Source organism: Dipodomys merriami, unplaced genomic scaffold (genome assembly GCF_024711535.1).
Source record: "Dipodomys merriami isolate MVZ:Mamm:240054 unplaced genomic scaffold, mDipMer1.0.p SCAF_112, whole genome shotgun sequence".
Classification (NCBI taxonomy): domain Eukaryota; kingdom Metazoa; phylum Chordata; class Mammalia; order Rodentia; family Heteromyidae; genus Dipodomys; species Dipodomys merriami.
The window spans coordinates 1674644-1692078 of NW_027202405.1; the positions used below are offsets into that span (position 1 = coordinate 1674644).

At 38.0% G+C, this 17435-nt stretch overlaps 1 long non-coding RNA gene across 3 annotated transcripts in view; it reads left to right on the top strand.

Annotated features, from left to right (window-relative positions):
- The window catches only part of LOC138822559 (uncharacterized), a 53800-nt gene that overhangs the window by 10984 nt on the left and 25381 nt on the right, over positions 1-17435 (top strand). The window contains exons 3-4 of one of the 3 annotated variants that reach the window (XR_011370552.1): positions 3443-3602; positions 4333-6357. This is a non-coding gene — a long non-coding RNA (uncharacterized lncRNA). Of the gene's footprint in view, positions 1-3442; positions 3603-4332; positions 6358-17435 lie in introns of those variants that run through there. The other 2 variants (XR_011370551.1, XR_011370553.1) reach the window with 2 other exon arrangements.

The window sequence follows — 17435 nt, forward strand, 5'->3', positions numbered from 1 at the left end:
TAGAAACTCGCATCTCAGTTTTCACTGTCTTTGTGTCTGATGCCAGTTTCATCCCTTGCTTCGTATAGCACATATATGGAAGATATTTTCTTTTTCTTTCCTCGTGTGTGTGTGTGTGTGTGTGTGTGTGTGTGTGTGTGTGTGTGTGTGTGTGTGTGTGTAAACATGCATCTTTTGGCGGGGGCGGGGGGTGGAGGGATGGTACTAGTATTGAGTTCAAGGCCTCAGGCTTGTTATGCAAGTTATCTATCACTTGAACTATGCCTCAAGTCCAGACATCTCAATTTCAGTGTCTCTACTGAACATCTGCCTCTTTTGTAGACCATCCTTCCAGCACTCCCATTTCTGTTTGAGGGAGATTTTCCAGTCTTGGTGAGAGGAAAGTCTCAGTTTTCTATCACTAAATCAAGAAGAGCTTATTACTCTTTTGCACGAATGTCAAATTGCCAGTCTGAGCAAAAGGAATGAAACTTTTCTAATCATTTCTTTGCCTCTTGAGTAGCTAATGCAAAGGGGAAAGATGTTCATTTATTCTGAGCTCAGACATCAACATTGGTCCTGTGCTGCTGTGGATTTGGTATCCTGGACAGGCTATTCTTGAGAGAGATTGATGGTCCTCCTCTGAGGTACACTTACTTGGGAAAGTTCTTTTGCTTTGTTCTCAGCCAAATTCTTCAGTGATCACTTTTTCACAATCAATTTTTTAAAATTTTCATACAAGTGCTACTTATGTTGGTACTGAATTGTGTCAATACCAATTGTGTCAATTGAGAGTGAGGAGAACTTAATTTTGATTTGTCTAGAGCATGAAAAAAATCTATGAATATGTCAGAGATTTTAGGTTTTAGGTAGTGCATTGAGTACAAAAATGTAGATGCTTAAATATAGTAATTTCTTTCTTCAAGATATTCAACACTGGGCTGGAAAGATGGCTCAGTGATAGAGTGCATGCCTCACATGCATGAGGCATGAACCCAGGGGTTCAATTCCTCAGTACCACATAGGCAGTAAAAAGCCGGAAGTGGCGCTGTGGTTCAAGTGGTAGGGCGCTAGCCTTGAGCTGAAGAGCTGAGGGACAGTGCCCAGGCCCAGAGTTCAGCCCCCATGACCAACAAAAAAAAAAAAAGCTATTAAACACCATAAAAAGTATTATTTTCTGCCCATGGCCTGGGGAGACAATTTTGCCACAACCAGTAAAAAAAAATTCACACAATCTAGTGACATGGGTAAAAATTAGTCTGGCCAGAACCCAAAACCTACTGCAGCAGAAAGCCAGACCTGGATTGGAAAGAATGACTACTGAGATATGGAATATCATTCATGCTGCAAAATCAGAGCATCTTCTGTATTGATACTTCTTTTACTTTCTACTTTTTTTATTTTTGGACATGCTTGAGTTCCTACCACGGTTTCTGGGCTTTGTGTTTCAGTTTTCCATTTGTTAAGCTCTTATTGGTTTTTCTCCTCCAGTTTTTTGCTTTTAGACCATTAATTTATATTTCTTACATCCTAATAGATACAGAAGTTAAGATTAGTCCCTAATCCTGGTCTTCTAGTGTGTCTTTGTGGCTCATAAAGTCATGTTTTTTTGTTGAACAGTCTAAAACCCTAGACAACATCTCTGAGGGTTTTTGTCTCTCAAGTTCACATCTAATTCACCACTTAATTGTTTTCCCCTCTAAATATTCTGTGGATCTCTCTCCTCTCTAGTTCTTCCTAATCAACACCAACACTTCAGTCCAACACACCATCATAACTTACCTGCCCTAAAATAATCTTTCATATTGGATATTTTTTTCCTCCTTCCCCAATCTATTCTTCTCTAAATGCAAAATCCAGACCAATTTTTACCTGGGCCTACCCTCAGATTGTGATCCTCCGGCCTCTCACATAGCTGGAATTACGGGTATGTACTGTCACGTACATTCAGATCTTGGTTGAGATAACAATCTCAACCTTCTTCTGGGCTGTCTTCAAGCCTTGAGCTTCTAGATCTTTATCTTCTGAGTAGCTGGGATTGAATGCATGTGACTGTGACTGGTCTTATGAAATACCTTTAAAAAACTAAATCGACAGGGACAATATAGTTCAAGAGTCCATTGTTTAGTTATGATGTGATACTCGGTAATCATGCACTAGATGAGGGTATGCATGCATGAATGAGTGGTCAGTATGGCTTAGAAAAACTAAGTGCTGGATTTTATTGTTGCTGTATTAAAGGCTGTATGTACTATAGTTGTGATCAATTAAAATTAAACTTTTCTTTTTGAATATCAAATTGGCTATGTTCCCAGAGGCAAATTTTGGTCTCTTTGTAGCTTCAAATATAAATATGGCTAAAAGACTGAGTTGAGAGCTCAAGAAGGCTTGGTAGAATAAAACGTTCTTTATATGACTTAGGCACTGTTAACATCTAGGACTAACATGAAGGGTGGACTTCAGATGATGTTTGACCTTGTGCCTGACTCACACAAATCTCACTGGAGAGTTACTGAATAACAGAAGAAGTAGGGATAGTTTATAGGAGTGTCTCCAATACTAGGGCTCATTAAAAGTGAGGTGATAGGTTCAGAAGCTGAAACAATAGGGCCATAGTAGTGTTTCCAGCATTTTCTTCATAGAGGATTCATCAAGAAGGGTGGATCCATACTACAGATTCCAGAGCTCTGATATACATCTAATAAATCAGAACTTCTAGAAACATGACCTAGAAATGTGTATATTTAATAAATGCTCAAGGCCAGTGGTTCTTTAAAATCCCCAGGAAGGCTGATTAAAACCGACAGTGACAATGCTTTCCTTCCTCTTCTGCCTCCCCTTCAGTTTCTGAGTCAGTAAGTCTGTGTGCAGAATTTGCATTTCAAACTTTGAGCATCACCACTTTGGGTTATGAAAACACTTCTTAAGCTTTAATGACTATGTGAATCAGTCACTATGGGTCTGTTTCTGTATGTCTGGAAGAGACGGAGGTTCCACATTTCTCACCAACTATCATGTGAGTAGCAAACTGGCTCCCAGGTGAGGTGCACATGCACCATCTGGAAACATCATCCCAGGCCCAGGCTTCCAAATAAAAATTTGCATTTAACAAAGCATTTTAACACAAAGTCCATTTATTTACACAGTTATGGGCTACCTAATGATGAAGTTCCAGTCAACAACAGAGCACACACCAGTGATAGTTCCAAAAGGTACACTGGGTTTGAAAACTTCCTGTCACCTACTCACATATTTGTAGTTGTGAGAGGCCGGTATTAACACACTCTTGTATTATCAAAGGTATAAAAAATTGCATAGTACATAATACTTGGTCATGTGTAGGTACATTATGTGATTTCTTTATGTACTTAGCATAGTATTCTCTTACTATTATTTTAGAGTACACTCCTACTTATATAATACTAACTTTACTGTAAATTAATATTCTATCTTACACCAGCAGCTTTTTACATTGTACAAGATTGCAGCAAAGGCTGTGGATGAAGTACAAGTGGTTGAACATGAACCATGCTCTGAGTTAAATTACTAATGCTGAAAGAAAAGAACAAAGATTACATCAAAAAAGCCCTGTTGAGTGACTGGACTGTACCATCTACATTTAGGTAAGTATACTTTATAAAGCTTGCACAGAACTAAACTACCTACCAATATATTCTCAGAACATATCCCCATCACTAAATAACTCTATTTTACTTTTTTTCAAAATTTGGAATACAGCTACAGTCATGAAATAAAAAGAGCCTTGTCTAGCATAGGTGAGAACAACAAAAATCAAAACACTATAGGTAATGCAACTTAATCAGAGACAATCATTCAATTATGTAATAAGACTTTTGGAGTCCTGTCTCAGAGGACTTTCAAGCAAGTCCTAGAATTAGAAATTTCTATCCCTACCTTTCCCTACCACATCTAAAGCCTATAAAAAGTGGCACATAGAAGGGAAAGAGTTACTGTTATAGGTACATGTAATAAAAAAAAAAGCCTTGGAATTTTAAACAAGAATGGGACAGTAGCCAGGGGAGAAAGAGAATGAGAGAACACACAGAGTTCAGTACTGTGCACTACTGTAGACCAAGCAGTTGTTATTGCTTTACATTGCTGCACACATTACTTTAGAAACAAGAATGGTTGTGTGTCATCCAAGAAAAGGTTAAGTTATACTTAGAGCACTTTAAGAGAGCAGTAGTATATATGTAATGAAATTCAGAGAGATTTCTATAAAGAGATTTAAGTGAGCAAATCTTCAACATTTCAAAATGTCACATCCTCTAAGGATTCCAGATAGATGAGATTTTATTATATTTTCTTCCTTTTTTTCCCTTCCTATTGTAGAATTTCAGAGGATGTGTCATTCTTACATTTTATATAACTTAATTCAACAGTATGTGTCCAGGACCACACAGAAGTGAAGCAAAAAGAATGGAAGAAAGCCGTCAGGAAAGCCATGATGGTGTTTATAACAGCTCTTCCTCTCAGTGAGCATGTATTTTCACCTGATCTTGAGATGGAAGACTTTCTGATGATGGATACTTTGATCCTCAGGCTTTCACAATGTGAACATCTTGCTCTGTGATTGCAGTGTCTAAAAGTGCATATTTTTTCTTCCAATTGGACAAGCAAATATTTTATCTGTTGAGTAACTGGGGAAACATTAACCCTTTAAATACTGTAACAAGTCGATTGTGTTGCACTTACTTAGAGATACTAGCTTGGCTTTCAGGGGACAGGTGTCAAATAGGAAGCAAATCTCAACTGAGTAAAGAGACACTCCATTATCAAAGACTGTTACAAGATTAAGAAAAGGTGAGCATCTGAAGAGGTAGGCTCACTGGTTTGGTTTTTTTCTTCCAGAGAGAATTAAGTAAGGCTAGAAAGAACTGAGTAAGTGCTGATGGAAAGGGAGATGAAAGGTGGCCTGACCTTTCATTACATCCGAGTGTTTTTCTTTGCGAGGAGCTGTGTACTCTTCAGGACCTAAGCGGGCCATGTGCCTGCTCAGGCTGATGCTGAGCCAAATTTCAGGGACCTTGGGAAAACAGACAGGCCTAACCAAAATTTGGTTAGCAAACATTTTTTTCCTATTGATTAGTGGAACAAGAAGTTTAGCTAATCATTTATGAGGCCAAGAATAAAAACTTGGAGAATCTCAGTCTGGTTTCGTTATAGGTAAATAAAGAAGCGTCTGGAAGAGTTACATAAGTCACATGGGACAGATCATTTTTTTTTTTGTACAGTAAGTCATTTCCTAAAAACAACAAACATGAGTGAGTTATTTAACCTTTGCTATTTTTTCCAGAAGTACAGGGCTCAGTTATAATTAAAGTACTTTACACACATACACAAAGATGTCATGATGAAATTGAATTTTAAAATGTCATACAAATATTATGACATATACCATGTAGGTGCTGGTGGCTCATATCTGTAATCCCAGCACATAGGAGGATAAGATCAGGGGTGTCACGGTTCCTGGACAGGACAGGCAAATACATTTTTGGTACATCATAGCAACTGAAAAAAAAAAGCTGAGCATGGTAGTGTGTACTTGTCATCCCAGTCACACTAGGAAGCCAAATATTAATAGGAGGATCATAGTTCAGACTGTCCTTGACAAAAAGCAAGACCTATTTTTAATTTCTTGAAAAATCATCATATATCCTGCTATCCAGCTCTCAGGCCTAGTCTCCAAAGGAAAGCAAATCCATATACAAGAGACAGAGACACACCCATGTTTACAGTAGCTAGTAGTTATAGTAGCTAAGATATGGAACCAGCCCTGGTGCCCAGCAACAAATGATGGAAGAATGAAAATATACACAATGGAACATTATTCAGCCAAAAGGAATGAAATGCCGTTTGTAGGAAAATGGACAGAACTGGAGAACATTATGTTAAGCAAGATAAACCAAGTTCACGAAGATAGAAGTCTATACTTTTTGCTCATATGTGGAATCCAGACTTACAAAAAAATGCTATGAAGGGTGGAGAGAGCTGGAAAGAACAGGGTGATGCAGAGAGGATATTATAGAAGTTCATTAAATATAGTTGTGAAAACAGCGTAATGGAACCCACCAAAACTGTTAAAAAAAATGGTGAGGGATGAGGTGAGAGAAGGATGGGACAGGAAGGAGAAGGGTCAAGAAAGACTCGTACAAGTGGATGAGCTGATGAAAGGACATTACACTCAAGTGCTCAATATCACAAATAAACTTTATACAAGTATTCCACCCTAATAAAAAAGTTTAAAAATGACACATAAAAATAACCAGAGCAAAAAGTTCTACAAATGGCGCTTAAACAGTAGAACACTCACTCAAAAAGCACAAGCACAAAACTGAGTTCAAGCTCCAATATCATCAAAACATACCATATTACATATATTACATGCTGTTTTTAGGGTTAGAAGTAACTTAAAGCATTTCCCAAGATAATTTAAACCTTACAATGTAACTGTTGCTTACGATGACTTCATTACAATTACTACATCTACCTATAGCAGTTTGAATTTTCTCTTTTCTTTCTTTCCTCTCTCTCTCTCTCTCTCCCTCTCTCTCTCTCCCTCTCTCTCTCTCTCTCTCTCTCTCTCTCTCTCTCTCTCTCCCTCTCTTTCTGTCTCTCTCTCTCTCTGTCTTTCCCCTGTGGGGCTTTAACTCTGTGCCTAGATGCTGTCTCTGATCTCTTTTTTCCTCAAGGCTAACACTCTACCACTTTGAGCCACTGAACCACTTCCTGTTTTCTGGTAGTTAATTAGAGATAAGAGTCTCACAGACTTTCCTTCCTGGTCTGGCTTTGAACTGTGATTCTCAGATTTCAGCCTCCTGAGCATCTAGGATTACAGTTATGAGCCACCAGTACCTGGCTCAGCTTGAATTTTCACTGCTTAAAATGTCAGAATCTCTAAAGGAATGCCATCTTGTATATGTAGGTAAAATATGAAACCATCCTATTTCCTTAAAATAACCTTTTCTCAACTAGATTACCACTGGAGAGACCTGCTCATCATGTTCATTTCCCCTTAGGATTCACTATCTCTAAGTCAAGCGCTTACTTAATCTTTCACAATAGACTGCAAGTTCAGGAAGAATAGGGAATGGTCAGTGGTGTTCACAGTTATGTTCCATTATTTGCTTTATAACAGACACTGAGTTCATACTTATTAGATGAATAAGAGACATTTTTCATCATTCAATCTTTATAAAATCAAATGAGAAAATAAAATAATTGTTATTTCTAAAAGAGTTAATCCACAGCTGAGTCTTCAATTGTAGGTAAATGATTTTTTTAAAAAGTTTTATCTGAGTTTGAAAAAACTAGAAGGTCTGTCTGGAGAGCCATTTTGTGATGTTCTGGATAATTTAAGTCTATGTAAGTTGAATATGATAGATTATCAATTACTAGGACATTTGTTAAATGGTTATTATTTCACATAAATTACTTCTTTTCATCTTCAAAATAATATGAGGAAATTGCAGACTACATAGGAATGGTTTTAGATAATTTATATACAAATAGTCAAAATTTTAAATTCCTAATCATGCATAGTTTTGCAGCATAGGGAAAAAAATGTCTGAACTGGTCATAGTTATACTTATAATCCCAGCTACTTGGTAGGCTGAGTCAGGAGGATTCAGAGTTCAAAATCAGTCTGTGTAACTTAGTAATACTCTATCTTAAAGAATTATGTATTCTAGTATTAGAGTGAAATGTTTATTTCCTGAAGTTAATTTTCATGTTACTCCTGAAATACGTAAGTTGTAAAAATGTAATGCGGCAGGAGGAATTTGGAAAATAATTTTGCTTTTGTTATCCTGTCCCAATTTACTATCAGAGCAGTTCTTCCTCTAGTGTGAAGTATTCTCCAGAGGATGAAAAATATGGAAGAAGTTGTTTGCATTAGACAGAATTCATATAGCATAAATTTACCTCTGGAAGTCATGGGAAACAATGTAAGCTAAAAGCATCAATTACAAATTAGGGACTAGTTATGTCATTTTAAATAAGATTTATTTATCTTAGCAAGGTGCTGAGTGTGCAGAAAAGATGAAAGGAGATGCTGTGGACAGGGAACTTGGTGCTGGCTCTTCAGCTTGATCCAATAAGCCAGTTTCTGGTCATCTCTGAACTCCTGACAATTATAGCGATTGTTTTTGAGTGGATAAACATAAAGTAGTCAAAATGGAATGGCTGTACAGACTTTATTCGTATCTAATTCCTTAAACTCTAAAATCTGCTTGGACATGTTGGGTCATAATGGATGGAGAAAAAAAAAGAGGAGGCTTTTTTTTTTTTTTGCCAAGAATCAAGGCACTTAATTTTTCTCTCCCCTTTCTCCTTTTTAGTACCTTTATGTATCCAACAAATGAGGGACTTAAGGAAAGATGAAGGAATAATTATGAAGAAAGGAGCCTTTCTTGTCCTTTGTTCTTTGCCCTTTATTGCCCCAAGGCAGAGCCTTAATTATAGCTTTGGAATGCAAAGCTAATTCATTTAGATTAATAGAAAAGGAACTGCTCTTTTAGAATAGGAAAGTTGTGATTACTCTTGAATTATTTCCAGAATCTAATCTACTCTGGATCATTTATTTCGGAATTTGTTTAATGCACTATAACGATGGCTATCAAAATAAACTCTGGGTACTTATTAGAAGGTTGTTTTCTTTTTGAAAAAGACAATACATAATCAACAGAGATATAATTTCAAGTAGCACTAAATGCCCTGGAAAGAAAATGAAGCAAGATAAAGTATAAGAATTATAAGATGTCTGTGTGTGTGTGTGTGTGTGTGTGTGTGTGTGTGTGTGTGTGTGTGTCCTTTCATGAAGTAATGTGGAAGGAGAGATTTCCATTAAATATGAGAGCAGAACATCAAAGAGCTGTCCAGGTGAAGGGTAGAGCAAGTACAAAAGCTTTGATAAGAGCATGTACTTGGAAGGAAGCTAATGTGCTTAAAGCAGACAGTGTATAAATGATGAAGAATTGAAGCCAGAAAGGGGTCTTCAAACCAGATTACATAGAATCTAGCAGGATGTGGGTTGTGATTAGTAAATGTTATTGGAGAGTTTTAATGAATGAAGAATACATTTATATGTATATTTACAAAAGAAGGGCTCTGACAGTAGAAAAATTATACTGGATAAAAACTTGGATTTATATAGATAAGTGAAAAGCACTAGAAATGATAACTATGTGGCCATCTGAAAAATATTTTGTTTTCCTTATGTTTATATGTATTGAAAGATAATTGACTATGCATAAAGGACCTTAAATATTTTGTGGTTTATGATATATGTAAATATAAGATATATGAACAATAGTATATATTAGTTCAGACATAGACATGAAAAAGGAAGTATATTGTTATAACATTATCATACCATATGTTAAATGGTACTATGTTATTTGATGTAATAATATCAAGAATGATTCTATAAATCATAGAAAACTACCAAAATAAAAATAAAAAGTTTCAGCAAATAAGCCAACAAAGAAGAGAAAATAGAATAAAGAATTCAAAAGAAGACATTAAGCAAAAAGAAAGATGAAACAAATACAAAGATAGATTTGCACCCAATCACCTTAATAACTATCAAATGTTCTCATTGAGCACTTCAAAGTATGTACACAAAAACTATTAGTACTGTAAAAAGAAGTAGGCAAACTTGCTATTATAATCAGAAAGATGATGTTCCCTCCTTATTCAATAATTGATAGGGTCAAAATTAAAAATATATAGAAGACCAGAATAATACTTCACTCAACTTGATGACTCTATTGACATAAAACACTATAATCAATAGCAGTAGAATATACACAAGCTCATCACTCAAGAGGTGAATTACAATTATAGTTGTATCTTTATTTTACACTCAATAGTAATCCTAATACAGTCGAATATTTAGACAAAATGTTCAAATTCCTTGAAAGACACAAACTACCATGGGTCACTCAGAAAAAAAGAGATAATCTGAATATCTCAAAATTTATTCAAAAATTAATTTAAATTTCAAATTTTTCTACAAGGAAAATTCCAGACACAGACAGTTTCACTAGTTAATTCTAACACAGTCTAATAAGAAAAGAATATAATTTCTCTACAAACTTTTCCAGAATATTTTTAATAAATTTTTAATTGTGAAAATACAGAGGGGTTACAGTTACAAGAGCAAGGTAATGAGTACATTTTATCAAGTATTGTTGCCTCCTTCCTTGTTTTTCCCCTACCATCTCTTTCCTCACACCTCCTCAAATACACTTGTCCCCCCCGCCCCCAACCTACATTGTAAAGTTCGATTTTCAACATAGTGTCTTGTACATCTCATTGTTGCAATGGGTCAACCCCCAGAATATTTTTGAGGATATTATTAGTCAGACACCAAAATCAGACAAAAATATTACGAGGAGAAAATTGGAAATAAGTATATGTCACAAACATAAGTAAAAATAATCTTAGCAACATGTTAGCTAATTTAGTCAAACAGCATATAGAAATGATAATACATCATGGCCAATTGGTGTTTCCAAGAATGCAAAGGTTAAAGCAATTGTAACACTTAAAACAAAATGAATCCAAGGCAGTGTATTAATAGGCTATGAATAGCTTCTGGTTGCCAGAATAAAAAATCATGGATTGGACAGCTTATAATTTATTTCTCATAGTTCTAGAGGCTGGGAAATCTAAGATCAAGAGTCTGACAGGGTTCATGTTCTCTTGAAGCCTTCTTTTTAGCTACCAGACTGTTCCTTTCCAGCTTTGTCATCTTATAGCAGATACACTATACGTTGTGTTTCTTCCTTGAAGAACACCAGCCTTGTTTGATTAAAGACACACCCTTAGGAATTCATGTAACTTTATTACCTCTTCATAGGTCTTATGAACAAATAAAATCATTAGAGTTTTTTTTAGGGAGATATAAATACTTATTCTCCAACAAAGAATAAAAATGAAAATGAAATTCACACAATTATCTCAAAAGGTATAAAGAAAAAACCATCAATTTTTTAATATCCAGTTTTGATTAAAATTTTTTAGTACACCAGGAAAAGAAGGGGTTATCCTCAAATTGCAATGTAGAGAACCTTCAAGAATTTTGCTGACATCATATGTTAAAGTGATGAGTATTTCTGCTCCACTCACAGGGAAAATGTTTTTGCTTTTACAACAACACTCTACTGCCAATTCTAGCCAAGCAATAATACAAGAAATCAAATAAATTTACTCAGATCTGAAAAGAAAAAAGAACTTTTTAAAAAAAATAGAAGATGGAACAGTATAGAGAAAATAAATCTTATGAAACCTACAAAAAAATGAGGAGGATTAGGAAGTAAGTTTAATGAGATTGTCAGATACCAATTAGTACAAAGACCAACTGTATTCTTTTGTTGTTGTTGTTGGTCGTGGGGTTTGAACTCTGGGACTGGGCACTGTCCCTGTGCTCTTCAGCTCAAGGCGAGCGCTCTACCTCTTGAGCCACAGCACCACTTCCAGTTTTCTAGTGGTTTATTGGAGATCAGAGTCTCACGGACTTTCCTGCCCAGGCTGGCTTTGAACCGTGATCCTCAGATCAGCCTCCTGAGTAGCTAGGATTACAGGCATGAGCCACTGGCACCTGGCTTTAGTTGTATTCTTACATACTTGAACAGATAATCAGAAATTTATACTAAACAATAATGTCAGCATCAAAAATAGTAAATACTTAAGGATTAATTATGAATGATTAAACAACTATCTAAAGCATGGGTGTAATAATTATATTTGTTATCTTCATTGTGATGTTATTTGTAGTATGCTTATGTTAAAAGTTTCCATTGAGGAACTGGCGCTGTAGCTCAAGTGGTAGAGTACTCACCTTGAGTTGAAGAGCTGAGGGACAGCTCTTGGGCCCAGAGTTCAAGCCCTATGACTGACAAAAAAAAAGTTTCCATTGATGAATTTACTTTATCCAATTGTACTTTAAAAAAGTACAATTTTATTTCAATAAAACAATAAAAGTAATTTTATTTATTTTGGGGAAAATAATTTGGTTTACTTAAATGTTGTTAAGTATTAAACAGAATTATATTTAATAAATTTGATAATGAAAGGTGGAAATATAATTTATTATTTCACATTGACTTTTCTGGTGTACATTATTTTATTTGAAGAGATGGTTTAAAACAACCTCATATATCAGTTCAATAAGTTAGAATATGTTAATAGGACACAACTCTTCAAAAGAATTAATTAGGTCTACCTATATATAAGCCTAAAGGTTTATCCATACTATAATGTCAAAGAAAAAGATATTTGTAAGGGAATATGTAGTAGGATCCCATTTATATAGAAGCATACAATGACAAATGCTTGTGGATGGAAAAAAATCAATGTGTATATTTATATTATTATCAAAAAGGGTGTGAAAAAGTTCCCACCCACTGTCAATATATTTTGCTGGAGCTGGAAGTGGAGAAGCTCAAGTTTCATCATTTAACCAGTTACTTTCATAATAATCACTGTGACTTTCATAATAATAATCAACAGAATGAAAACTAAAGCAACTTGGCCATGTTTCTACTGTGAAGCTATTAGTTGCAAAGTCATTATTCTGATTTGGTCTTCAGATGTATCTCATAAAATATTCCTTTAAAATAACACTGTAAATGTAAACGCTATGATTTTAATTCTTTAAATTCAAACAAAAATATCTTATCCTACCCAGGATGATGGAGTAATTGAAGGAAATTGGTTTCAGTTTAAGAATCCCTTCATCTAATAGATCTTGCAGTGTAAGTATACACAAAATCTTTTTTTTTGGGGGGGGGGGTCCAGTCGTGGGCCTGAACTCTGGGCCTGGGCTCTGTCCCTCAGCTCTTCAGCTCAAGGCTAGTGTTCTACCACTTGAGCCACAGCGCCACTTCTGGCTTTTTTCTTTTTGCTTATGTGGTGCTGAGGAATCGAACCCAGGGCCTCAAGCATGCAAGGCAAGCACTCTACCACTGAGCCACCTTCCCAGCCTACACAAAATCTTAAGAGTGTGGAAAGTATATAATACAAAGCTCTGGACTGGCACCAGGAAAGCTGGGATTTATTTTTGGTCTTGTGAATAGTTTTGACTATTTCATCTATAGATTTCATGTTGTATGTTGTAGATACTAAATTTCTATTCAGATTTTCTTGTAAAGTTATGGTTATAAATACAATAAGATATTGGTTCAATAATAAATATATGACTGATATAAAATAGGGGGTCTTTGAAATAGATTATATAGTTAAAGAAATTTGATGCACAGTAGAGGGTTTGATGCACAGCAGATGAGTAGCAAAAGAATGTCTTTTCAATAAATTACATGGAAAAATTAATTATCCATATGAGAAAAAAAATCTGATATTACACCCTACTTTTTACTAAATACAAAAATCAACACTGTGCAGCATAGATCTACCTGTGAAAGCCAACATTTTAAATGTCTGGAAGAACAGAGCTGAGAATATCTTTATGAGTCAGAATTGGAAAGAATATGTAAGCAGACCCAAAAGCAAAAATCAAACAACAAACGAATGGAAAAATGTTCATATTTGCTCCCCCTAAAATTATGGAAAACTGTTTGTTTTCATTAACAAATAGTTAAAGATAGGTTAAGAATGGAGTAAGAGTTAACAACTGACAAGGATTAGAATGTAGGAAATATTAAAAAGCTCATTGTCAATTAGGAAAAAAAACTGATTAAAAATCACTAAAGGAGGGGGGACCAAGATGGCGACGGGGCAGTAGGGAAACGCCACAGCTCTCTCCAAACAAAAAGAGAGTTCGAGTTCCAATGCTTAATCTCCCCAAGAGACCGACAACAACAAAAAGAGGAACACTCAGAGAAAAACCAGAGGCAGAGAATAACACAAAAAGAAAGAGAGGAAAAGAAGAATTTCAGAACAGAGAAAAGCGAAGACCCCTCCCCCAACCTTTACTGGCCCCGCGGCAGTGCGCCAAGCCGCCGGCCAGCCGGCCCGGCGGGGGCTGCCGGAGCCCCAGAGACACAGGAGGCCGCTTGCAGATCACCAGGTACCGGATCGCCAGGAACAAAGCAGATCACCAGGTACCGGATCGCCAGGAACAAAGAAACCTACCAGCCGGGAGTCTCCACGAGGATCCCACCCCCACCCCTCACTCTCCACCGGAGCAGAGAGGCTCCATCCCGCCAAAGCCGCTCCGCACCAGCAGCGTGATAAAGGCACCTGTCGGCAGACCACCCGCCCGATCGCGATCACAACCACCCGGCGGGGCCGCTCGGGCCCCAGAGGCACCACGAAGAAGCTGCCTGAGCGTGGACACTTTTGACCCGACAGCTTCGACAGAGGCAGAGACAGAAAAGAATCACACAGAGCCACCACCGCCCAACCCAGCCCGCAACCACCCCAACTGAACTCGGATTGCAACAACTGATGACCTACACCACACAGAAACAACCAGCTCCAGGGTGAGTACCCCACAGGGGAAGTGTATCCCTCAAGGGAGACCAGAGCTGGAGGGAATCCCCAGACCCTGACCTAGACTCCCTACCCCAACACCTGGACCACAGGACCCACTAAAACTGGGAACTGTTTGAGAGCTCCACCAGCCCATGGAGCACACTCAGCTGGCCAGGCTAGAGCAAGAGCGCCCCTGGAAGGGAGCTTAAATGCCCAAGCCAGGAACAGCGCCCCTGGGTCAAGACTACCAACAGTAGAAGAAATTTGAACTGTGTCCCCCAGGCTGTATAACCTAGGTGGTATACACATCAGCACAGGCCTAACGAGCGCGCTCCAGGCTGCATAACCTAGGTGGTATACACATCAGCACAGGCCTAACGAGCGCGCTCCAGGCTGGGGCCGGAACCAGGCCCGGGGATCTGGCGCCGAAACAACACGACCAACTCCTCCCAACTGAAGTAAAAAGCTGAGCATACGCCTCAACAGAGGGGAGAAAACCAGGAAACAACACTCCCTGGGAAGCACGCCTATGACAACAAAAGACCTGGAGGCCCAGGACAAGAGAAGCCCAAACCCCACCAAAACTCCACCCATATACCCTAGACTGGGAATTGGGCAACACAGGCTGCCAGCACCTGATAGTAAGCAGGAGCTCAGACCGTTAAGGCGGCTCAGCAATAGAGTGATCGTCTTGGATGTATGAGGCCCTGTATCTGATTCCTCAGCATCGCAAAAGCAAAAAGGGTCAGAAGTGGTACTGTGGCTCAAATGGTAGGGTGCCAGCCTTGAGCTGAAAAGCTGAGGGACAGCACCCAAACCTAGAGTTCAAGCCCACAACCAGCCCAAAACAAACAAACAAAAACACATCAGGAGCCCATAGCAGACTCCAGTATTTGGGAGAGTGCATGCAGAGCATCTGTTCTTCATAAGAGCACCCGTAGGAGCAAACACAAGCAGTCTAGGCTGCTCAACCCTTCCAAAGGCGGGAACTGCCAGCAATCTACAGCAGAGAGCTGAGAATCCTAAGTAAGTCAGAATAGCAGCTGGAAATAGGCTCCCAACAGAACCCAGATCAGGCACAGACTCTCTCTACCAATACAGAATCAGCAACCAAGCAAAGACAGACACACCAAAACAAAATTGAAGAGCAGTCTCCTGAACCTCCATGCGAAAATCACAGAGAAAAATCACAAGGTTTACCACCACCCAGGACAGCAAGCTCACCTCAAAAGCCAGCAGCCACGCAGGGGAGAGCCCCAGTGGGAGCAAAGCAGGAATGGAAGACAAAAGCTACATCCAAGGGTTGCTGGAGGCAATGACTCAAGAAATAAAGCGAGAAATTGATCAGAAATTGAAAGAGCACAAGGATGAACTATCCAAAGAGAGACAGGGTATCAAACAAGAGATGCATGCAAAAATAGAAGCTGCACAAACCTCAGTAAGAAGTGAGATAAACGCCAAATTAGAGGTAATGCATACCTCATTGAGAGGTGAGATCAGTACTCTGAGAACCAACATTAAATCCATAAAGGGATCCATTTCCTCCATGCAAACCACAATAGAAGCCACTGTCAACAGAGTGAATGAAATGGAAGGTAGAGTGTCAGATACAGAAGACAGAATACACCAACTGGACCAAAAAGTGACAGATATGGAAAAATCACTCAAATTAAACCAAAGGGAAATTCAAGAGCAAGCAGATAATGCTAAAAAATTTAACCTTCGCATAATTGGAGTGGACGAAGGTGAGGAATTCCAGAGCAAGGGAATGCAACACCTATTTAACAAGATAATCAATGAAAATTTTCCCCACCTCAAAAACGACCATCTTAACTACATCACAAAAGCTTATCGAACACCCAACAAGCAAGACCCCAGGAGAAACACTTCTAGACACATTATAGTAAAAATGATAGATCTGAATAATAAGGAAACAACCTGCATGCAGCAAAAATGAAGAAGGAGCTATACTACAATGGGAAAAAAATAAGAATCACTGCAGATCTCTCCACACAAACAATGAATGCAAGAAAAGCCTGGGAGAGCACCATATGAGCCCTGAGAGCCAATAACTGCCAACCCAGACTGATATACCTGGCAAAGCTAGCATTCACATTCGATGGAGAACTGAAAACTTTTAATAGCAAAGAAAAACTAAATGAATACATAAACATTAAGCCAGCATTACAAAGAATTCTAAGAGGGGGGACACAACCTGAAGAAAGCAACCAGGAACTGGGGCCTGCCCCAAACAGGCGTTACTCAAAGTCTAACTGAGCAAGCACAGGAGGAAAGGAAAGAAAAACTTAGGAAAACAGAATGGCAGGGACAACAATGCATCTCTCTATACTTTCTCTTAATATAAATGGGCTGAATTCGCCAATTAAAAGAAAACGAACTGAGGACTGGATCAGAAAACAAGACCCATCCATCTGTTGCCTTCAGGAGACCCACCTCTCAGCCAAACATACAAACAAACTCAGAGTGAAGGGGTGGAAGAGGATCTACCAATCAAACGCCCCCAGTAAGAAAGCAGGTGTAGCTATCCTGATATCTGACAAAATAAACTTTTCATTAAAATCAGTACAGAAAGACAAGGACGGACACTACATATTAATAAAGGGAACAATCCAAGAGGAGGATATAACCATCATCAACTTATATGCCCCAAATATTGGTGCACCCAGATATGTCAAACAAATGCTCTCAAACTTACAGAATAAAATAGATCCCAATACAATAATACTAGGAGACTTTAACACACCACTCTCACCAAAGGACAGGTCTACCAACCAGAGGATTGGCAAAGAAGCTACCGAATTAAGAGAGGCCATACTTCAAGCAGAATTAACTGACATCTACCGAGTATTTCACCCTAAAACAACACAGTACACATTCTTCTCAGCAGCTCACGGAACTTTCTCCAAAATAGACCATATCATAGTTCATGCAAGGAACTTAAGCAAATACAAAGGGATCGACATAATCCCCTGTAT